This window comes from Phodopus roborovskii, unplaced genomic scaffold (assembly GCF_943737965.1).
Source record: "Phodopus roborovskii unplaced genomic scaffold, PHOROB, whole genome shotgun sequence".
Classification (NCBI taxonomy): Eukaryota; Metazoa; Chordata; class Mammalia; order Rodentia; family Cricetidae; genus Phodopus; species Phodopus roborovskii.
In genome coordinates, this window is record NW_026126645.1 from 8,941,679 (window position 1) to 8,966,523 (window position 24,845).

The 24,845-nt window shown below is 42.3% G+C and overlaps 1 protein-coding gene across 3 annotated transcripts in view; it reads right to left on the minus strand.

Annotated features, from left to right (window-relative positions):
* The window catches only part of Prdm2 (PR/SET domain 2), a 101,089-nt gene that overhangs the window by 69,681 nt on the left and 6,563 nt on the right, over nucleotides 1-24,845 (minus strand). For all 3 annotated transcript variants that reach the window (XM_051173620.1, XM_051173618.1, XM_051173619.1), the window contains one exon: nucleotides 755-869. The gene's annotated coding sequence lies outside the window, so the exon portion shown is untranslated. Of the gene's footprint in view, nucleotides 1-754; nucleotides 870-24,845 lie in introns of those variants that run through there.

Here is a 24,845-nt window from a genome sequence, read left to right on the forward strand (position 1 = left end):
AAATTTCCAATGAGAATTACAAAAAGTGCTTGTCAGAGTCACACACACTCACTGAGCAGCAGAAGAGCATCTACTCTTACAAGATTTCCACAACTTACCCTTAGCCTTCCATCTAAAACTTAGATGACAAAAACAAAAATCAAATGTATACAAACTTGTGTGTTCAACAAGAAATTCTAGCCAGCCTATGTTGCTCATTCAGATACCCCCAGAGGGTCCCTAAGTGTCTGGAAATGTTGAAACAATGGGTAAAGCAGACTCACTGTCAGTAACAGGGACAGAAAGAAAGTCAACTGGAAAGGAAATAAATGTGATAACATAATCACATTCAAGGCACAGCAAAATCAGAGGAAACCACCCACTTTGTGGGACAAGGTTCACAGGGATGCACAGGAGGGCACACAACCAAAGACAGAATATGCAGGTTCAGTGTGGGAGGGGGACTGCCCCCCCCCTTTTTGGGACAGCATTTCTCTGTATAGCCCTGGCTGTCCTGGAACTCACTCTGTAGACCAGGCTGGCCTGGAACTCACAGAGATCCGCCTGCCTCTGCCTCCTGAGTGCTGGGACTGAAGGTGTGTGCCACCTCCCTGCTAGTTTCATTTTTATAACCTATGTCTACCCTGGATTCTTGTGTGGAAAGTACATATACACCACAAAATTTAAGTGGGGGTCAACCTTTCCTTCCTTGGCATAATGCCCAAAGGAAGCAGCCTACTCTTTGCTGCCTGACTCCTGTGATGTGCCTACTCACCAATCCGGGTCCTGTCAACCGCAGATGGTAAAAGTCTCACTTCCTCTGGAAGTCCACGCAGCACATGTTCAGGTACCTCGGCCAGAGTCTCAGTGGCGACCACAGACTCGGTGCTCTGTAAGTCAAACAGCAAAGGATCACAGGAAAAGAAGAAAACCAGTAGTGCTGGCTTTCGTTCTGTTTTGCATTGCTTTTTAACTTCCCATCCAATAAGCGAACAATGAAAGCTAACTGAAACTGGAGTATGCAAAGCAGACTGGGGCAGGTCATTAAGCAGCTCCACAGTTCCCGTGCCAGTTACTGACTCTGGTAATGAAACACTAGCAGCCTGTAACACCGGGATCTATTTTACTCCGGCCACCTATATCCAGTTTCAAAATATTTAAGTCCTTAGCACTGCACTGCTCTTTAACTTCTAAGAGAACCAGATAGCAAGGTACAGCTCACACCTGTTCCTAAAGCCAAGGCTACCAGCAGTATACCACAACCTTAAAAAATAATTTTGGCATACTCCATGAAGGCCATCTGACCAATCAGATGTGGCCCCTTCTGAATTCCTCCAGCAGCCTGAGCAACTTGGGACATCCCACAGAGGGTGACAGCTTACTGTTAACCCTCACTACACGAGAGACTTCCCAAGAAGCGATAGCTGACCACTTGGCACTTGGTCATTAGACAGTAAAGGCATGATAGCTCAGAGCTAACAGGAAATAAAGAATGCTATGCAATTATCTCTCAAAATTCAGCTGGAATTCATCAAAATCTTAAACAAGATTAGTATTAGGTGTTTATGAAGGAATAAGGGGACTGATGTCAATGAGGAGAACAAAGATGTAGCTCTTAGAATAACTCACAAATCAATCAAATAGAAAACCAAAAAGATTAATTTTCCCACAATGAAGCATTTGCAATTCTTCTTTGTTTGTTTTTTTGAGACAGGGTCTCTCTGTATAGTCTACTCACTCTGTAGACCAAGTTAACCCAAACTCAGAGATGCACCTGTCATTCTTTCCAAGTGCCAGGATTAAAGGCCACCATAAGACCGGAAGGACTTATAATTCGTTGCAACATTAAGTGTGGGCCAGGCTTCATGATGCATGCAGAGATCCATAGCTAAGCACCAGGCCAAACTTCTGGACTTCAGTTATAGAGAGGTTGGAGTGATAATAAGAGCAAAGGAGTCAAGACCATGTTGGGGAAACCCACAGCTGACCCAAGCAAGTGGGAACCCACTGACTCCAGACTGACAGCTGGGGAGCCTGCAGAAAACCGAACTAACTAGCCCCTGAATATGGGTGACAGTTGTGGGGCTTGGACAGTTTATGGGACCACTGGCAGTGGAACCATTATTTATCCCTAATGCATGGACTGGCTTTTCGGAGCCCATTCCTTACAGAGGGGCACTCTCTCAGCCTAGACACAGGGAGAGGGCCTTGATCCTTCCCCAAATAATGTGACAGACTTTGATGGTTCCCCATGGGAGACCTCACTTTCTCTGAGCAGTGGATGGGGGTGGGGTGGAAGGAAGGGGAGGGAGAGTGAACTGGGGCTGGTATGCAAAATAACATTGTTTTAAAAATAAAAAAGAGTATCTCTGTGATACTCAAAGCCAGCCTGGTCTCTGTATTGAATTCCAGGAGAGCCAGAACTTCATAATAATATAATAAAGACACCCTTTCTCAAAAAAAACAAAATGTTAGGTACTCAAACCCCCTGCCCCCCCCCAAAAAAAGTCATCCAAACTCAAAACTCCCGGAGTTTCAATTAAAAAAAAAAAAAAAAAAAAAGTCTGTTTTAACAAAAATCAATTCCAGTCATCATGGACGACTTTCTGGCCTGCCTGGGAGTCAGAACTGCTTGGAGTCAGAAAGCCCAAGAGGATATCTACAGATGTGCTGCCTCTGGGGCCAGGCCAAACCACCAGTGTGCTTGCTTCAGAAGCAAAATACTTTGTTCTACTCTGACTTACACCCTTTTCAACAAATCACCTAACACATTTTCTGAAAATGGAATTTTCAAATTACCCCAGAAAGCAGCCTCCTGTACCTCTAATTAGCTAAAAATATGAATAAACTTAGCAGACATTTTTCACTCCTACATATGGTATTCCCATTTAAAAATGTTTTAATCTATAAACTTGGTATTTGGAAAAATGAATAAGCTTTCTGCCCAAGGGAGAAAAATACTGACCTGACAATATCCTATAATATGACTTTTTTCCTATGGCTCCAATAAACTAAATAACATCAATAAATACTAGCCATTCTATGAGTGTGGGAGGCTGGTCACTTATTTTCTAGCTGTGTCTCACCTACTCTCCCCTAGGTAGCCCCTACACACACACACACACACACACACACACACAGAGAGGCCTAGGGAAGTGGCCTAAGTTACTCACAGGTGACTCTGAACACTGGTCTAACTTTGAAACCCAAATTCATAGTCACTTTGGGTTTCCATTAAGACAAACTGGAACCATGGAAGATCCTCTGGTCCATAATTTCCAGACTCATGGGAATAGCAGCAGGAAATATTGCCCAAAGCAGGAATGGTCTTCCATAGGAAATTCATCACTTCAGTGGAGACATGTACTAAAACTTGTGATTATAAAGGGCCTCAGCAGAACTGCCAAGGGTTAAGTCTTTTTTGTGTAAACCCATTATCCAGGGTGTGTCATATGTTTTGTTTTGGTTTTGGTCTTGCTTAGCAGCCTCCACTCAAACTGGCTGGACTCAAACTCAGTATCTTCCTGCCTCAATCCCCAAAGTACTGGGACCATGAGGATAAGATGCCACATAATGTGGGTTCATCTTTCTAAGAGAAGCTCCCTTTGCTGTCCACTGTAGTTTTCATCAATGAAAATAAGACTCAACTAAATTCACAGCAAAACACTCTAGAGCCTATCGGTCATGGCTTCCCCTTACTGGAACATCTCTCTGGCTGCAAACTGCTCAGCACATTCTTAGAAAAGCAATGGCTGGAGAAGTAGAAGGCCCTCCCTTTCCTTGTTCTCTCTTTAGGCAATCTTTCATAACTACTTGCATATTGTGTTGACTATGCATCATGAAACTTGCTATGTGTTGACTGTGAAACCCTGTGAGACTACAGTAGATACAGATGGTGTCTCTCTCATTTCCAATGTTGGAGACTGGAAATATAATAATTATAAGTATCTGATTCTTTGTAAAATAACTAATGTAACATCCTTAAAAACAATAGAGGGGGGAGAGAGAGAGAGATACCATAAAAGAGGGAGCCATTATAGATTTCAAGAGAAAATTGACTCTAGAGAAATGTCCAGAGACCTACAAGACTGACCCCAACTAACATTTTGAGCAACAGTGGAAAAGGCTACCATAAATGCCCTTCCCTGATAATGAGATTGATGACTAACTTGTCCACCATCATAGAGCCCTCATCTAGTAGCTGATGGAAACAGAAGCTGACACCCACAGCTAAACACTGAGCTGAACTGGAATCCAGATGCAGAGAGGGAGGACAAGACCAGGCTACAGAAACACATAGAGACAGCTGACCTGAACAAGGAGGGGCTAATGGGCCCCCAGACTGATAGCTGGGAAACCAGCACTGGACTGACTCAGACCCCCTGAACATGGGTCTCAGTTAGAAGGCCTGGGCAGTCTACAGGACCTCTGACAGTGGAACCAGGATGTATCCCTGGTGCACAAAAGGACTTTGGGGGCGTGTTCTCCATGGAGGGATATTCCCTTAACCTAGAGGCAGGAGGAAGGCCCCTAGACCCTACTCCAAATGACTTGACAGATTTAGATGACCCCTCGGAAGGCATCACCCTCCCTGTGGAGGTGGAATGGGGGGTGGAATGGGAGGGTGGTCGGGGATGTGGAAGGATGGAAGAGAGGGAGGGAGGGACGGAGAGGGATCTGGGATCGATATGTAAAATAAGAAAAATAAATAAAAATTTTAAAAAATCTCTCTCTGTCTCTCTCTGTGTGTGTGTGTGTGTGTGTGTGTGTGTGTGTATGTGTGTGTGTTTATGCTTGCTTGCATGTATACATGTGCACCTCATGTATGCTTTGTGCCCAGAGACCAGAAGATACAGGAAGTTGTGAGCTGCCATGTGGGTGCTGGAAACCAAACCCAGGTCCTCCCCAAGAGTAGCTGTTAACTCCTGAGCCACCTCTCCACTGCCATCGCCTCACCTCTCTTAAGAGGGACAAACATGAGCAAGCAGTCATCTCTCAGGATACATTCCACACGCATGTGGGAATGTCTTGAATTTGTGATAGATACTCCTGTAGCTAATATGGTTGTCCCCCACCTGGTTCCAGGACCAGAACCCACCCCGCTCACTCCCACATCTCTGTAGGAACATAGTCCACAAATGCTCCAGTTTTTATATAAATAGCACAGAATGTGTCCCTGACCTGCATATATCTTCTCATATATACTTTAAACCCACCCAGTATGGGTTAAGCACTATGCAAACAGATGTCAAATCTTATAACATGAGCAAGAGAAAAGCCTCTACGTGTTAAATGCAGGAGCAAGTTTGCCTTCCAAATATTTTCAACCTGAACTTTGTAAAGAAACCATGGATACAGAGGGCTGACTACACAAAAATCCTTTTTTATTAGAAAATGCAATTTTAGAAACAAGCTATTTAGAAGTAAATCTTTGGACCAAAAGAATTTTTTTTTCTCTCCCATATAGCATTCATATAGCTTACTTGACAGAACCAGATACATTTTCTTATTCCGAGCTGGCTGACCTTGCTTCTTACGTGAAGTAATCACAACTGTTTCTCACTGAAACTACAGTGTTTATTCAATATTAGTGCATTAATGTATTTCTGGGTCCTACTGCAGTACACACTACACACTGCATTTGCCCCAACAATGCATATCTGTAGTAAGGAACAGTCAAGATGAAATGCAAACAATTACCATGCTTGGAATCAAAAGCAAGCACGGAGAGGGAGCAGCGATGGGATGGGAACAGAGGCCCCACTTCAGAGAAAAATGTGCTAAGCTTCAGGTGTGACAAAATGCAAAAGGCAACAGTAAGGATCGAATCATGACTAGGAAGAAGCCTGGTGAACTCTCAGGGCAGTTAGGCAACACAAAGGTCAATGTGTTCAGGACAGAGGAGGTGGAAGGCAGCCAGAGCTAAGGTGGGGACAATCAGAGTGAAGCCTAGAGAACAGCATCCACCATCGTGGGGCAAAAGGCAAAGGAGGCACCCAAACTACAGCAGAAGGTGCTCAGCAAGTGACCTGCTGCTTCTTTGGACTCTCAGGCTCCTCCACAGTGCAAGCCCAGTCCTTGCTGCTGGCTGTGGTTTTAAGGAGCCCTCTGTGTTGCAGATGGAAAGAGTTACAGGATTTCCCTGCTTTCCTACAATAAGGACTCACTCTGAACACGCCAATGCACAAACGTAGGACAGTGAGCACGAAATGTAGTGTGGTGGGTTACTGAGTTATTGAGACTTAACTAATTCACTGATTTTTGTTGATCCAATACCCTCAATTTTCTACTACCTCAAACCAGAGAGCCAACCATTCCCCCTCATCCCCAACTGATGGCCACGGGTTCCCCATCTTCATTCAGTCATTAACAAATACTTTCTGAGTGCCCGTTCCATGCTGGCCCTGTGCTGGGTGGCAAGGAAACAATGGTTAACAGCACCAATCAAGACCTCCTCACCAACAGGGAAGCTCTATTCCTAAGGTCTAACACAAGAAACCTTAAAGATGTCATGCTCTATGTCTGCCCTTACTGGGAACTGTGAAAAACCACATGCTTTCCCCTGCCATTTGCTTCTTGACCCCAAATATGTCTTTCTCATGCTAAATGGATGGGGACCTGTGGAAGGGTAAGATTCACTCTTCCTTCTGGGCAAATGTGTGCTCAGTGCTTTACACATGCTCCATCATTTAGTCATCATAACAACCCCACAGTCACAGTGAACTCAACAGTGTTTGGAAGAGATCAGACACTACTCCAGGGCAATCCAAGCACAAAATGCATCACTCACTCACTCACTGTGCTTCAACCTCAAAGAGGTGCTTTTATGGCCCATATTTTACAGAGGAACGTTGCCCATAGTCACAGCCAGTGTGTGGCAGAGCTGAGTGATCCAAGCAAGACTCTACTCAGGCTAGGGTAGGACTACGGGGCAATCACGAAGAGTTACTTTCCACGCTATGCAGTGTGATACTGCAATAAGATAAAAACCAGACGGTCCCTATTGCTCCAACCTTTCTGGGGTTCACAAAGTCAGACTTAACTATTACAAGAACATGAGGAAATCATCTGCCATTTTTACCACAGGGTATGTAGAGTGAAATTTGCTGGAGGCTGGACACATGATAAAAATCGTCATTCTGACAGCTAAAATTATACCAACCTATCAAAGTTTTGCTACTCCCCTAGAGCTTTGTGACTGCTACCACTGGAGAAGCTGAAGGAGAAGACATGGAATGATGCAGCATTCGAAGGTAATGTTGCTAGCCTCTGAAAGAACAAACTAGAACAATCTGGGTGCACTGCAAAGTAGATACAAGGGAAAATGGACGTGTGTTAGAAGCCACAGCAGAGGCAGAGGGATCCATGAGCTTACGTCAGCAAAGTGGGAAGGAATTCCAGTAAGGAATGTGGGCTACAAACAGGGTGACTACAGCTTTGAAGTCTACTGTAGCCTCTGCTGCCCTGAAGCCTGAAATGGCAAGGCCATCTCCACTTGGCCCACACATGCATAGCAAATGCTCAGTGTGCCAATGAAGTAGGGCAGGTCTGACCTGTCTGCAACCCACAAGCTGGTGTGAGAAATGTAGGTATCCCCATCAATACTAACAACAGCAAGAGTCATAAACAGAGTTGGGGTTGTGGGTCACTGGTAAAGCTCACATCACCATCACTGCCCCCCCACCCCATCACAACACACACACACACACACACACACACACACACACACACACACACACACACCTCTGCCTCACACAAATTGAGAGAAACAAACAAAAATCCACAATCTTTTTCGGTATATGTGGGGTGTGGGGGATGCCCATCTTGCCCTGAAAAACTCTTCTTCCTCTAGATCAGGGTGTCCCGCGCTACCGTCTCGCCAGCAAGAACGACGCGGCACACTCAGGATCCTTCTGCAGTAAAGCTTTAATGCATCTTGAGAGGGAAAGCATAAGCTTACAGAGCGAAGACGCCAAACATCCAAAACCCAACCCTTATATAGGTTTACAACCTTCGCCTCGGACCTCGGACGTGTCACCTCCTGATTGGCTGCAGCCCATCGGCCCATATGACGCCACGGGAGAGGCAGAGCCCAAGGGATGGAAAGTTACCCAGCACCTGCGCACTAGCTTGTTTACCATTCGGTGCCTGCCAGATGCAGGCGCCATCTTGTAATGGAGAATGCAGGGATGGCTCCCTACATCAGGGGGTCTGCCTCAAGGCAGACTTTCATGCTGTTCCTCCTCCTAAGCCTCCATTCTTCTAACCAAGCAGTATCCTCTTAATCTTTCCAAGTTCAGTTTGAATCCCAGCTTCTTCAGGAAAAGAAACAACTCACTATGACTGCTCCTTCTGAGTTTCTATCAGTTTTACGGCATATCCACACAGGACTCAAGGTCCATGGAAAAGCTCAGCATCATAAGGTTGCTGTAACAGAACAAGTAAAGCTCTGAGCTCAAGTTGGTAATGAGAGGGATTAGAAGGTATTAGGCCAGCAAGACAACTAAGCAGGGAAAAGCACTTGCCATGCAAGCATGATCACCTGAGTTCAAACCCCAGAATTAACAGTAGAAAGAGAACAGACTCCCCAAAGTTGTCCTCTGACTGCCTGTGGTATATGCACCACCACCACCACACACACACACACACACAGTGTACACTCACACACAATAGTAATGATAAAATGAAAAATTTAAGCTAACAACAAAAGGCACTAGAAGGCAGAACCACAACATAGCTACTGGCCGATGTAGTGGTCGGTCATAATCTACACAGCATTCCAATTTCCTAGGCAGCAGCCTGGAGGCTTCCTTTTACTAATCCATTTACCACTGATTGAAACCACAGGTCTACCCTTACCCATCAGGTAACAAACTAAAACCATGGAGAGTCAGTCAGGTCACGGAGGGAGTGACAGTTAGAGTTTAGCATGGAGAATGAACAACGACCACAACGATGAGGTAAAGTCAAACTGCCCTAATCCTTGTCTACCACATTATCCATGTCCAAACAACACAAAAAAGCAAAGTTTTCCAGTTACTTAAAGAAACACAATCCAAGTTGTTATTTTTTCCAATAGTTTCATTCAAAAACCTTGCCCATGTTTTATAAAAATTGCTGTTTGAAAAACCCTGCTATCTAGCAAAATACAGGGTTTAAAATGAGATTTGCATGCCATCATTAAGATATACATTCTACTCTGCAGGATGTAACATTAAGAATACTTTAGAGCCAAGTTGTGGTGGAGCACACCTTTGATCCCAGCACTCAAGAAACAGAGGCAGATCTTTGTGAGTTCGAGGACAGCCTGGTCTACAAAGCTAGTCCCAGGGCAGTCCCAAGGCTACACAGAGAAACCCTGTCTCCAAAAACCAAAAATTAAAAACAAAGAAAGAAAGAAAGAAAGGAAGGAAGGAAGGAAGGAAGGAAGGAAGGAAGGAAGGAAGGAAGGAAGGAAGGAAGAAAGGAAGAAAAAGAAAGAAAACAAAACAAAACAAAAAAACCTGAAGAAGGAGGAGGAGGAAAAAAGAATATTTTGGATCTGGAAAGGCAGGTCAGTGGTTAAAAGACCTCTTGCAGAAGACCTACAGCTCTAGTTTAGATGGTCTGACACCTTCTGGTTTCCATGGTCATGAGGCAAGCATGTGGTATACATGCATACATGCAAGCAAACACTCATACATAAAATAAAAATAAATAAGATTTTAAAAGAATCCTTCATGCAAAGTTATACATTGCTGTTGCAATAGGCTAGTAAGTATCACCACAGCACTTGTTACAAGCAAACATACCCAAGAATTGTAGGGTATCCAATACTTAAACAACTTTTGCCTGTTTACATTTGCAAACAATACGATCTTATCCAGATCATCCCTGTGCCTCAAATGGCTCATTCATGAAAGAAAAATGAGTCTGTGCTAACGACTCTGAGATCACAGCCATTATGAGAAGTTTTAACTGCTGGAACACAACAGAGATGCTAATCATTTCCTAGAGAGAAAATTCCAACCGATCATAAAATAACTTTAGGATATTAATTATAAGCCAGTCCTGTTCAAGTTCAAACTTTTTTCTACCTGAATTTTGTTGTGCAGTTATCTGGAAAATTTTGGTAAATCTGACTAACAATGAGAGTGGTAAATTCAAGAACAAAAGCTATAAACTACTCTGAATAATTCTTATTTTTATTATAATAACAATAGTCGAAAATATTGATGAACTTAATATTTCAGCATAATTTAGATGAAAATCTAAAAGTTTTAGTCAAGAAAAGTAGAAAGGTTTTATAATCCAAATGAAACTTTCCTCACTGCCAACCTATTTAAATTACACACAAGTCAGAAATGTGCTAGCCATTAGCCTTTCTCCAGATACCTGGCACTTGGCATCAAAGGAAGCGCTGTACAGATCTAATACTAAAACCTGTCAAAAATAACATGATTGCTAAAGAGACAAAAAATAAAATGGTTATTGCTATAACTATTTTGGAATAGTATGTGCACTCTTTGACACAACTGGGACGGTAAAGCAAAGTGTAAAGTACCAGAAAATAATAATACTAAGGTCCAAGCACACTTGAAATCTTACTAACTCAGGAGGGCATGAGAATCAATACATAATTAAGCCTAAGTTTAACCGTCAGCTCCTCAGACAAATGGACACAGCATACAGCAAGAAGGACGTCCACACTCAGATTCCACTTTGGAAAGTCACCATCACTCTACGAGGACTGACTCCTCTAACAAGCCCCAGGCCGCAGAAAGGCCACTACCTTTGAGTGGCCAGGCTCACATTAAAAATCAATCTTAAAATAGGAAAATAAATGAAATGCATGCATAAACATACCTCTGATGCGTGGTGACTGAAAATCTACTCTGCTTTTTCCCTTCCCCCTCACCATTTCAAATATAATCTGCCTCCAAAAGCGTGTCAGTAAATCTTCAACTATTACTGTAATAGAGGCCATGTGCTCGCCAGATTCATGTTTATGAGGTATAGTCCTCTGTATTAAAATAAACTTATTTCTGATAATGAAAGCAACAAAAAGAAATCAAAACAATCCACTCCAATGATTTCACTTCTCTCAAAGCAACATGGAACAGACTGTATTAAACTTTATCACCTCATGAAATCATACTTGTGGTTTTTTAATTAGAAACATCTGGAAATAACATAAAAGGTGTCTAAAGTTTCAATTGATAAGATACAACATGTTTTCAAGTCCTAAGAGTTTTAAGCAATGAAGTAAAAAAAGTACATAGTTTACATTTTTTTTCATTTCTTTAAAAGCTGCTTATGAAAATGTTTGAGTGTTTCTGACATCCATAAATCTCTTTCTTTTCTTTCTTTCTTTCTTCCCCCCCCCCCCCCCCGAGACACAATCTCTGTAGACCAGGCTAGCCTCAAACTCACAAGAGATCCACATGCCTCTACCTTCTAAGTACTTGAACTAAAGGGATGCTTACAAAAATTTTTAGAATATTTCTGGCATCCATAAATGTCTATACCTGTGAGAGCGAGACAAAAAAATAAGAATATTGCTTGAGAATGCATTAAAATCACACAACTACTACACAGAACACGCTTGAGGTTACAGAAATATCCATAGCAGAATAGTTTAATCTCCTAGTAATCACACACCCTCCTGCAAAAGAAAAACATCTTGCATTTTAGTATATGCCTTCTGTACTTTATACAAAGGACTTTCAGGGACAAAATACTTAAAAGTTTCTGTTTGACCAGTTCTGGTCTCTAAAAAATGACTTTCAATCTTGGAAAGTTACAAAATAGAAAGTTCAGAAAATAAAAGCTTAATATGTTCCAAACAAAGAAACACAACCCCTCACATTGAATGTGGCAGAAGAGAGATTTAAAAAAAAGTCTGAGTTAAAGTTCCTAAGAGTTAATGTCCCTTAGGAACCAAAGAAACACCAACCCACACCAAGCAATGCACGTGCAATGCCACACACAAACTCACACAATGAAAGCAACAGACAGATGACGGTGTTAGGAAACAAAGACAAACATCCAAGACGGAGGAATGAGGGGGTATGTGCATTGCTATGTTTTAAAATGAATAGCTGGCCTAACATCTAGGTCATGAATTTGTATAAATTTTTATTTTTAAACTCACCTGATGCATTTTCAATTCCTGTTGTGTTCTGTAAAGATACACACAACAAAGGAACTTCTTTGATTACATGAGCCCTAAAAAGAAAAACAGACAATTGTAATATGCACCTGCCTACAAGTTTACAGTGATTTAAAACCTCATATGAAATATAAAGTGTGCTCCAAGGGCTATTCGTAAAGCAGCATGTGTCAGTCAACCTCAGTGGACACTAACAACTACCTTCTCAGATTCATTATCATAATAAATGTATTTCTCACTAAACCTTACTAGGGCTTCACTGTACTCTACAAAGCAGAACCATCAGAATGACATCATATTTTGGTTAATAATTACATCACTCCTAAGGAGAAATAAATCGGCTTTGTTAATAGAAGCACAAAGCCTAGAGGAGTAAGTGGTGTGTAACTCAGGCAACCTTTTGCTTTCAGTATTTGCTGCATACAAACACAATTAGACTCCATTACTGTTTTCCAAGCTCCAGAAGCAGAAAGGTGGACTGACTAAAAAGGGGCACACGAAATTCTCTTCAAAAGGAAGAATAAAAGGCAGGCAGTATCATAGAGAGTTTTTAAAGGAGGTCTGGAAAAAACAAAAATTATGCTTCTCTAAAGTGATGTGTTTGACATAGTCATGGCATAGTAAAAGACATGATGACAAAAAGCCCTTCTTGTAAATACATATGGTATACAATCACATACCTCATAACAACATTGCAGTCAACAACTGACCACATATACAATGAGAACCCTGTGACATTGTTGTGTTGCCTCGTGGCTAGCACTGGTCTCAGCAATGCCATACCAATGAATTTATGACATTCAAAAATAAAACTGCCCAATGATACATTGTCAGATCACACCCTTAAGTGGTGACTGTATTTATTTCTAAATAATAATTACAGTGGTGTCACACTGTAATTTCAGCACTTGCACAGAGACAGGAGGATTCGGAGATCAAGGCCAGCCTGAGCCACATAACACTGCTATCTTTAAAAAGTCTACGCAGATGGTTCTTTCCATATGATGTGTGCCCATGTCAGTATGGTGGCTCATGACTATAATCCCAGCACTTAAAAACTGGAGGCAGGAAAATCAGGAGTTCAGGGCTACCCTGAGCTACATTAGATAGTATTCCCCCCCCCAACAAAAAATAATTAAAGAGTAATAATTAAAAGTATAGAAATATAAAGATACAATGTATACCTCATGTCAGTTTATAGCACTCACATATCTTTCAGTAAACACACATACCATGAAGTATAATGCTCTTATTTTTTAATGCACTTCCTTGATTCACAAGACACCACCTACATGGTTAACTGTCTGACGTGATCGTCAGTAATACAAGGGGCATGTGGTGTAATAGACACACCGCAAACTGGAAGAATGAATGCCTGCCCCATGGCAAGCAACAGTGCTTTGATGGGCTACATTCTTACACTCTTAGCTGGTCCTCTACAGTGAACTGACTTTCTCTTCTTTACTTAAGTTGCTGGACCATACTCACCCGATGACCTTTAACAACAAGGTATTATATTCAAATCTGGCCCTGCTCATCCAAATTCATTTTTATGTGTACTGTGCCCAAGAAATATACTCCACAACATTCCATATTGTCACACAGGTCATGAGTTCTGGCCAAGCCAAAATAAACTCTTAGTGTCAAGGTAACTGAAGGGCAACCTATGGAGTCAGTTCCGTCAAAGAGGTGGTTCTCAAGCTTTCTAATGCTGTGACCTTTTAATACAGTCCCTCATGTGGTAGTGACCCCACCAACTATATAATTATTTTTGTAGCTGCTTCATAACTGTAATTTTACTAGTGTAATGAATCACAATGTAAATATCTGTGTTTTCTGGAGGTGTTAGGCAACCCCCATTAAAGGGCTGTTCAACCCCTAAAGGAGTTGCAACCCACGTTGAGAATAGCTGCCTTAAAGTTCAACACTGAGCATCTCTCTCACAAATATTCAATGACATTCCCCATGATACACATAATACAGTAAACACAACTGGCCCTATTGCCTGAGACTTAATCTGCTGTCCTATCTGAATGTGGCTCTGGGGTATGAAGAGTTACTAACGGTCTCTCAGACATGCACACCTGACCCCCATACAATGTTTACTGGCTACTATCTGCTCCTCTAGGTCTATGTAACATCTTACATTCCAGGTTTCTCTTATCTTCTTCAAGCTTTTATATGAGAGTTTATGAATTTGGCCATAGGGATTTCTTTGAGAAACTGACAAAAAGAAAAAAACCGCAGTAAAATACAGCATTTTGCTAAGAGACTGGAAGGGTTAGATTTCTATGCCATTTCCCTCGGTTTGGTTTTCTGGTCTTCTAAGACTCATCAGCATCACTGTAGTGATCACATAGGAAGCTTCTCCCAGGGGACAGGAGGCCTGTGCTGTCTTCACACACTTACTCTGATGATCTGCTTTGAGGGAAGCACTGGCATCTTCAGCTAACAAGACCCAACTTCAGGCTGCCTGAGAAAACTCCACCATGTTCTACAAACCTGGTTTCTGTTATTACTTAATGGTATAGTGCTGATGTCTGGTTTTGTCTGAGTTTACGCTGTTGTAATTTAACAGCTTTACTAGGCTATTCATGTACCATGTAACTAACTCAATTACAATGTACAGTTCAAGAGTATTTACCAGACTAGAAAGATGATGGCTAAGGAGTTAAGAGCACTTGTTGCTCTTGCAAAGGATCCAGGTTCCACTCCCAATACCTAACAGTGGCTCACAACCTTCGGTAAGTCAAGAAATCCAATGCCCTCTTCTGACCTCTGTAGGCATGCACATACGTGAATGTATGTACACAAACATATATGCAGACAAAACACTAATCCACATAAAATGAGATAATAAATCTTAGAGGGGGGAGTTACCATACTGACAGAGTTGTGCAAATTCACCACAATCACTCATCAGACATTTTTGTCAGCACAAACAGAAACCTTAGCAGTGACAACACCCACCCTAATTCCTACTCCACAGCATGCGGCACTCAGCCACAACTAAACCACGTCTTGTCACACTGATTTGCCAATTCTGAACACTGCACTTTGTCAAGAGAAAAACAGTGACAATGAAGACCTTAATGGGCTTTATTTTACATTGCAGAAATTAGGCAGCACTTCATTTCATACAAGAGAGTAAGTGTCCCTTCACTTCGGGTTACTCCTCCCACCCTGAGCACCTACAATGTGTTAGGTACTGCTCATGGGCCATAAACAGGGAAGATCCCTAACCTCTAGGGGAGAGGCCCACAATGAGCAAACACAGAAAATACCTGAAACGTGGAGAAAGGGTTATACAGAAAAGCAAGGAGAGGTTTGTCAAGAAGATGGCTCCCAATCTCCTGTCTCCACACCTGCCAACCCAACAAACTGCTCTGGGGACAGGAAGAACTGTGACCTGGGACAGCAGAAGAGGGAAGAGGAAGAGGAAGAGCATGAAGGAAGCCAAAAGATGAGCTGGAAGTCTACCGTCTGCAGATCTGGGTGCTTGTGCGCCAAGGTGGACAGCTTGCAGGCAGCACTGTCAGGGACAAAAATCAGTGCGGGTTTGGCACGGAGGAAAAGGAGAAAGAAGTGAGTGGATCCTGGATAAAATTGCAAACTAGAGCCTCTCACTTCAGCTGCCAGATTAAAGGTAAATTATGAAAGGTTGGGATGAAGCTAGGTCCCCAACCTCCCAGAACTGGGGGTATGGCTGCCGCTTCCTGGGGAGCTACCCTCTCCTTCCATCTGCTTTGAAGTTAGTTTTCCCTCTTTATTTCACATCTTTCTTCATTTCTTTACCTCATGCTTTGTAGTTGCTAGCTCACAGGCATAATTCACACAGCAGAGTTATTTGCTATCTGACCCTGGGCAGATAAAACAGTACAATACTTAAAACAGTCCATTCTTTAATGCGTTAGCTTAATAAATGGCAACTTTTTCTAATAAAAAAAACCTACTATGTAACTTGAATTGTTACATGATAAAGCATATTCTAAGACTTCCCACACTACCTGCTCCCCCTTGTCCAAACAAAACCCCACTCATCATTTCTTATTGGTGAATCTTAACACCTTTTAAAAGTTCACTACATACCTATGTTCCAGGGACCCTCTTTTCTGTCACTTCCAGTCCTAACTGCTAAAAGAACAAGTTCTTTTTTTTTTTTTCCTCTCTCTCCCTCTTTATTCCCAACATGGAAAATTACATACCTAAAACTTCATAACCCAGGAAGATGGATCTATAGGTAAAGGCACTTGCTGCCAAGCCTGAGAGCCTCAGTTCAATCCCCAAACATGTGAACAGGAAGAACCAATTCCCACGGTTGCCTTGACCTACACACACACACACACACACACACACACACACACACACACACACACACGGTATGCATGCACCCATACATAAATATCACAAATAACATAAATAAGTATACCATTTTTAAAAAATATTGCAGTATCAGAACTACTCCAAGCCAACAGACTTCTCAGTTGATTTTCTAGTGCATGTATGTATGTAGCATGTGTGAGGGTGTGTACACACACTGTAAACTTGTGTGTACGTGTATGTGGAGGCCAACAGGCTGACATGGGATATTTCCTCAATAGCTCTCCACCTTATTTGCTCAGGCAGGATCTCTCACTGGAGCCAAAACTTGCCAATTCCATAGACTAGGTAGTTGGCTGCCCTGGGATCCCACTTCCTGAGTGCTCAGATTATAGACAGGGAAGCCAGTTTTTATGTGGGTGCTGGGAACTCCAGTCCTTACACCTTTGCAGAGAGTGTATTATCCACTGATGTATCTATCCCCCAGCCTTCCTGTTCTTCTAGATTAAATCCTTTCTAAATTATGCTAAAGTGAAGCCATGCACAGTAGTGAGTGCCTGTCACCCTAGCTACTCAGGAAACCAGGTAGGATCACTCTTGAGTCTAGAAGTTCAAGACCAGCTTGAACAACCTAACAAGACCCTATCTCTAACATCAAAAGGGGGGTTTGGGGCAGTCCCTCTACAAGTGTCACTGTGTACTGAACTGAACAGCCCCTGGCCTGAGACTGTCTTTCACTATGGGCATTTCACACTGCCCTGGCTCATCAACACCAGCAGTGCTGGGCAATCCTTTTCACAACTGAAAAAAAAGCAAACATACTTGCCCAAACGCAAGCACAGGGGCTGAGAACAAGGGTCTGCAGTAACCACACGACTAGTGTAATAGGACCACATGTGCTATCTACAGTAACGACAAACTCCAAACACGATCCTGAAGTAACTTTCTTAAGCACTACTCAGAAACCCCAAAGCCCTGCTGTACTTGGAGCTTAGCACTGACAGGGACAGCACCACTTCCACATCCCCACTTAGCTAATGTACAGCATCTCAAAGCCAAAGTCTAGGGGGCTGGAGAGATGGCTCAGAGGTTAAAAGCACTGTCTGTTCTTCCAGAGGTCCAGAGATCAATTCCCAGCACTCACATAGTGACTCACAAACAATGTATAATGAAATCCAGTGCCCTCTTCTGGCCTGCAAGCAAACATACAGGGAGAACACTGTCTATGTAATAAACACATAAATAAGCAAATGCCAAACTTTATCCACAAGAGATCCACAATGGATCCTATCAGTGCAGAGGCAGAAAAGAATCTTTTCACACATATCATCAAAACCATTCCAGCACCAGTAATTAAAGGCTCATGCCTTTAATCTTAGTACTCATGAGGCAGTGGCAGGTGGAGCTCTGAGTTCAAGGGCAGCCTGGTCTACAGAGTGAATTCCAGGACAGCCAGAGCTGTTATACAGAGAAATCCTGTCTCAAAAACAAAAACACAAAAAAACATTCAGTATTCTTTTCTTAGATTTATTTTATATGTGAGGACGTTTCACATTCAGTTCATGTATGTATGAATCACACATGAATGGTTGGTTGTAGCATGATAAATGAAAGACCCAGAGACTGATACTGGGATTCAAGCTTCAAGCTGAAGATCAGAAAAGCAAAGTAGTTCTCACTTCTACCTCAGACTGAAAGGCAATCCTGGCTGCACCAAACCTCAGACTGCAACCCCAGACTACTATGTTCTCCTTAATGTGGCTGGAGAATCCTGAGGCTGACTACAGAAGACCCTGCTCCTATCTTTTATACCTCTTTAGTGCTGGGATTAAAGGCGTGTGATCCCACGTACCGAGATCACCTTTGTGTGAACTGTTTCTTTTAAGACTAAATCAATTTCCTGTAGTCAGTGTGGCCTTGAACTAACACAGATCAGTCTACCTCTTAAACATGAGACCTGGAATTAAAGGTGTATACCACCATTATGGCTAATCAGTATGGGTGCTTTGCTATTTTGATCTCCAGTGGCTTTAATAATTCATAAATAATATATCACCATACCTGATGCTCACAGAGGTTAGAAGCAGGCACTGAGTTTCCTGCAAGTGGAGTTACAGTCAGTTGTCAGCTACCATGTGGGTGCTGAGAACCAAACTCAAGTCCTTTGTAAGAACAAGTGTGCGTAACTGCTGAGCTATCTCTCCAGTCCAGCAAACTCTTTTTTAATACTAAAAACTTCAGGGCTTCTGGTTTTCTACTAGTGGATATTGAAAATAGGTAGAAAGTGTACAGTAGACAAATGCATAAGCTTGAGCCTGTGAAAGTCCACCATCAGCAACACACAACAGCATGCATCACTGAAAAGGTACCAGCTCCAGCTCCACCTCACATTCTAACGTTCTGATCACATGCACAAACTTATTTTCTTTTTAGATTGATTTTGTTTTATGCATATGGGCGTTCTGTCTAAATTACTGTGTGTGTGTGTGTGTGTGTGTGTGTGTGTGTGTGTAGGGATATGTGTGTATGTATGTACATATGTACTACACACACACACACACACACACACACACACACACACACACACACACACGTAGATGCCTGGTACCCACAGAGAACAGAAAAGAAAGTCAAATCCCTTAAAGCTGGAGTTAGCCATGGTTGTGAGCCACCATATGGGTAATGGGAGCCAAATCTGGGTCCCCTAAAAAAGCAAGTAATCTTGATCACCAAACCATCTCCCCAGCAACTTTTTTTTCTTTTTAAATAGTGTCTTGCCTGGGATACAAGAAACTTTAAAAAAAAAAAAAAAAAAAATCTGATCCTCCTTCCTCTACATTCAGAGTGTTGGGATTACTTGTGCTGCCATGCCTAGTTTAAAGAGTGCTAGGGATAAACCCCAGGGCTTCTGGCATGGTAGGCAAAGTCTATGATCCTGGACACATTCAGCTGTACTCTTTGAATACACTGCTTTCAAATTCTGGAATAAATCATCCTTACTAATACCAACATGTTAATATAAAGGTGACTTGAGTATTGAGGGTCAGTACCAAAAAATAAAACAAATTCTGGTCTCTCACAGTATCAAAACAATCTGAAGAACTGGTAACATGCTCCAGAGACCTGAAAACTTAAAGCTAAGTGACACTCCTGACCCTGGGTATGTGGAGACCCATAACCACTCACCATCCTCTGAAATAAAGCAGAGTCTATCTAAGGACAGACACACTACACAAAACAAAACACATGAGACACTGGCTATGCTGTCTTTGTGCATCTACAAACTTGTGAATTTTACAGAGCTATAGGAAAAGCAATCATTTTTTTAAAAATACCAGTTTAAGTCTGGGAGAAAGGAAGAATGGTGAAAATCATTCATTCATTCACCCACTAATCACTTTTCTTAGTTATTTTTATGATCACTTTAGAACTTTTGTTATTTGAAAAATACTGTAACTTCTGTTACTTTTAAATTACATTCATTTACTGCATGTGTGTGTGTGTGTGCCACTGTGTGCATGTGAGGGTCAGAGGACAACCTGCAGGAGTCAGCTGATTCTCTCCTTCCAGAAACTTCCAGGGTCTAAAGTTCAGTCACCCAACATGGTGGCAAATGTCCTTACTAGTTGAGCCATCTCACTGACCTAATTTTTCCCACATTGTAACAACAAGAATCAGTAGAGATTACTTGAATTGTAAGACTCGGGAAGCTCACAGACAAAGACTAAAACAGACATAAGCACAGGAGCCTGCACGCTGTGGTAGAGTTAGACCAGAATGCAATAAAGACAGACAAGGGGCAGGGAACCAGCACACTGTGTTAGAGCTGGGCAAGTGCAATAAACAGACAAGGTAGTACAAAAAAAAAAAAAAAAAAGTCTACATAACAAAAATAGTCTAAAAGTAGCTCTTATTTTGGCAAATAAGCAACATGGTAGCAAACAATATGGAGATGAAGCCTTTAGCTTAGCAAATTTACTAACTGTGGCTTACTCTGACCAAAGACTCTCACAACACAGAAACTCAAAAATGAAAATATTAAAACCACGCTAACGTCTCAAAACCAGTTTTTATCAGTTTACAAACACTATCAGAATTATCAGGGTCCCTACCAGGAGGGTAGCACCACAGGCCAAGATCAAAACAGGCCCTACTCACACTATACCTGCTCAGAGAAAATCACATCCATTTTCCTTTCCCAAAATAATATAATTTCACAGATCACCTAGTTTCACCCCAAAAAAACAAAGTCCCAATTTTTCCTTGAAGTTACAAATTATAGGAGTGGCTTGTTGGTGGCATGTTTGCATAACATGTGCAAAGAGCTGTATAGCATTGCCAAAACAGAGAAGAAGCAGACAGTACTACCAGGTTACATAAACTGCAGCAACAACCGTACTGAAATGTATATCACTTTAAGAACAGAGACTTGTATATTTGTGTGTAGATCAAGAAAGCAGGAAGATTGAGCAAAAGCTGACTCACTGGGTGTGGCCTCTGCTGAAACCTGTCTCTCAACCCCCCCCCCTCACCAGAATGACTTCCACCCAATACCAAGGACAGAGGTGATAGAGTAGATCACAGAGACACCAGCAAATCACTTGCTCAGCCTACAGAGCTGTTAACCGAGAACCCTCAAGTGTTCTCCCTCTTCAAGACACTGATTTCTATCATGTGGCCCAGAGCCTAAATCCCTGAATGTGCACAGCACAGAGCACTCTGTGACACAAACCAAACGAATAAGGAACCGGGGGCTTAGAGGACTGATACAGGTGCTGACAACACTTGTTTCCGTGCAGCAGACTGAAAGCCCTGGGCCTTTTGTTCCGAGAGCTACAGACACAAATGAGAAAACAGGGCTGATTAAGAGCTCTGCTTAAAATATGTAAGATGCAGAACTCTGAGGTCAACAGCCCTTGGCTCTAGAGGGCCTTAAGCAATTAAACACCATCATATTAAAATGTCAAGCAAGAGAGCAGTTACTATCTGAGGAAAAGAATATAAATCTGCACTTAGACTGCGGGCACCCAGGGGTTTTCCAACCAGTGGGGTTTTTTACTTTACAACAGTGGTTCTCAACCAGTGGTCATGACCCCTTTGGGCCTGAATGACCCTTTCACTGGGGTCACCAAAGACTATCAAAAACCACAAACATTTACATTACAATTTATAGCAGTAGCAAAATTACAGTTATGAAGTAGCAATAAAAGTAATTTTATGGTTGGGGGGGTCACTACAACATGAGGAACTACATTAAAGAGGCCCAGGGTTCGGGAGGTTGAGAACTACTGCTTTAAAACAAAAGGAGCTGGGTAAATAACTCAACTGATAAAGTCCTGGTTGAATAAGTATGGGGACCTCACTTCAATTCCTAGCACTCTTGCAAACAAGCCAGATGCCAGAGCACACACACTTATAATCCAGTGCTGATACAGGAGGATATGGGTACTTGCTGGCCAGCCAGCCTAGCCAACAAGCAAGCTTCTTTAAGTGAGAGACCTTCTCTCCAAAAATAAAGTGAGCTGAGGAAATGGCTCAGTAAGTAAAATACTTACTTGTTATACGAATGTAAACACCTGGGTTTGAATTCCTAGAACATTTAAAAGCTGGGCACAATAGCATGCATGTCTGTAATCGCTGCACAGATATGGGAGATAGAAACAGACCGGGTCCCTGGAAACTCACAAGTCAGCTAGCCTGGCATACACAGCAGAGATCCTACATTAGGTAGAAGGTGTGGACCAACACCAACGCTGGCCTCTCACTTCCATCTGTGCCCACTTACATACTCTCATGAGCACAAACATGCACGCACGTGCGCACACACACACACACACACACACACAAATTAATAAATCAGCAAGCAATTAATGCCCTGCCTACAAAATGTGCTGGGGTAAAGATGGCGCAGAAATTAAGGGAGAGACCAACTAATGACTAGCCCAGGTAGAGACTCAAACCCTGAGAGGGAGCTCACTCCTGAGGGCCAGGACGCAGAGGTGGGATTACCCTAGAGACCTAAGATAGAACCAAACACAACTGGCAAAAGAAAAAATAGTCAATGAAATTATTCCTAATAATATTCTGCTATAATCATAGATTGGTGACTAGCTCAACTGTTACCAGAGATGCGTCACCCAGCACCTGATGGAAACAGAAGTAGAGACCCACAGCCAAACATTAGGAGGAACTTGTGGATTCCTGCAGAAGAGGGGAGGAAGGTGTAGGAGCCAGTGGGTTCAAGGGCACCACAAGAAAACCTGACCTTATAGAGGCTCACAGAGACTGAACTGACAACCAGGGAGTCTGCATGGGACTGACTTTGGCCCTCTGCATATATGTTACAATCATGTAACTCGGTTTTCATGTGAGACTCCTAAGAGAGAGCAGGGGCTGCCTCTGACTCTGTTGCCTACTTTTGGGACCCTTTCCTCCTACCAGGTTGCCTCATCCAGCCTTAATAGAGAGGAGGTGCCTAGTCTCACTGCAACTTGATATACCAGGGCTGGCTGATAGCCATGGGAGGCTCACCAGTATCTGGCGACACAGAGGAGGAAGAGAGGACTTGGGGTGGGAGTGGGGGTGTGCTGGGAGGAGAACAGGGAGGGGGAATTTTGGTTGGGATGCAAAAAAAAAAAAAAAAAAAAAAAAGATGAGAAAAGAGAATAAATAATGAAGAAAATAATAAAGAAAAAAACAGTTAATGGGAAATTCTTCACAAACATTACTCCAAAACTGGGGATGCAGATCAGAGGAAGAGGACTTGCCTGGCATCTGGGAAACAATAGGTCCAAGCCCCAGCACCACAGAGGGGGAAAATGTTTCTAGTATCTATTGATAGACCTGAGCTTAAAAAATGAATGTTGGCCACTGTAGATTATCATTTGCCTGACTGATACTAAAGACATCTATTAATATTCTCCCTTCTTCCCTTCACCATACACCTATGACATATTTCATTGCACATGGAATTTATTACATTGTGATATCTCAAGCTTTTTATAATATATAATACCTTATCTCTCATTGTAGCAGTAGTTGTTCCCCTTCACTGTACTAAGAACAAAAAGATCATTGTCAGTTTTCCTGGGTGAAATAATCCTATCCTGTCAAAACATTCTTGAATTAAAATGTTCCTTATTTTAAAGACTGATCACCAAAAAATACAGGTGTGAAGATCAGCATGAAAGGCGGGAACGGAGCAAGAGCTTGGGCTTTCTGCTCAAACCCTATGCTCTGTCAAGGTTATAAAGGTCCCGACCAAAGTGCTGCAACCCACTGCTAACTTCACATTCTGCAAAACAGCACCAGCATAAAGAGGTTTCAATTTAAAGATAACTTTGTGATATCTTATCTGTATAAACACTTGCCAGTATTAGAAAAGGAGGTAAAATGAATTCTCCACTCACCCTGGAAAAAGAAGCCTCATGATGAATGTCTAAAGTGAGGGGACCATTCACTCCACAGTAGGCCTATGATGCCTTAGCCGACTGCTTGGTGTGACCTTTTCCCACCAGAGTTCCCAACACAGCACTACTTTCGTAGTAATCTTTGAAAAACAAGATATTCAGGACTCCTGCTAAGAGTCTCCTAAAAACAAAGAAGTGCCTGGCTTTGGTGGCTCATGCCTTTAATCCCAGCACTTGGGAGGCATAGGCAGGTAGATCTCTGTGAGTTCGAGGCCAGCCTGGTCTACAGAGCGAGTTCCAGGACAGGCTCCAAAGCAATACAGAGAAACCCAGTCTCAAAAAACAAGAGCACCAAAAAAAAAAAAAAAAAAAAAAAAAAAAAAAAGCAAAGAAAGCAACAGCAACAGGGACATGGGGAGCATGACACCCAAGTGAAACTTTTCACTCTAAGACTCCCAACTCCCAAAGGTTTCATCTGCTTATGCTGTAGAAGCTGCTTGCAGCTCTCAAGGGTTTTCCTACACACTGCAGAACTCAGGAAAACCAATCTTGTACAAAACAACTCACACCCACAATGGGCTTCCTGACACCATAGGTGGGCAGCCAAGAACTGTGACCTACACCAGTCACTGTCACTGCTGGCACTGTGCTTGGTCAAGGTGCTAGCGACATGGATGTCACAAGATTCACCTACCACTTCAGTGAGGAACCTTTTATTTAGGACGGGAGTTAACTTGTATAATCTGAGGTTTGAGGTTTACACTCTAAATGTATAACAACTGCTCTCAAGACCGCTTAAAAACAGTAACAATACCTACTGTCTACAAAATATACATATACTGCTCTATATTTTTAAAAGGCCTTTAATACATAGTTATTTTTGTTGTTTTGTTTTAAGATAGATACATTTCCTCAAAATAACTGACCAGGCTGGCCTCTAACTCACAGAGATCCACCTGCCTTTGCCTTCTAAGTGCTGGTATTAA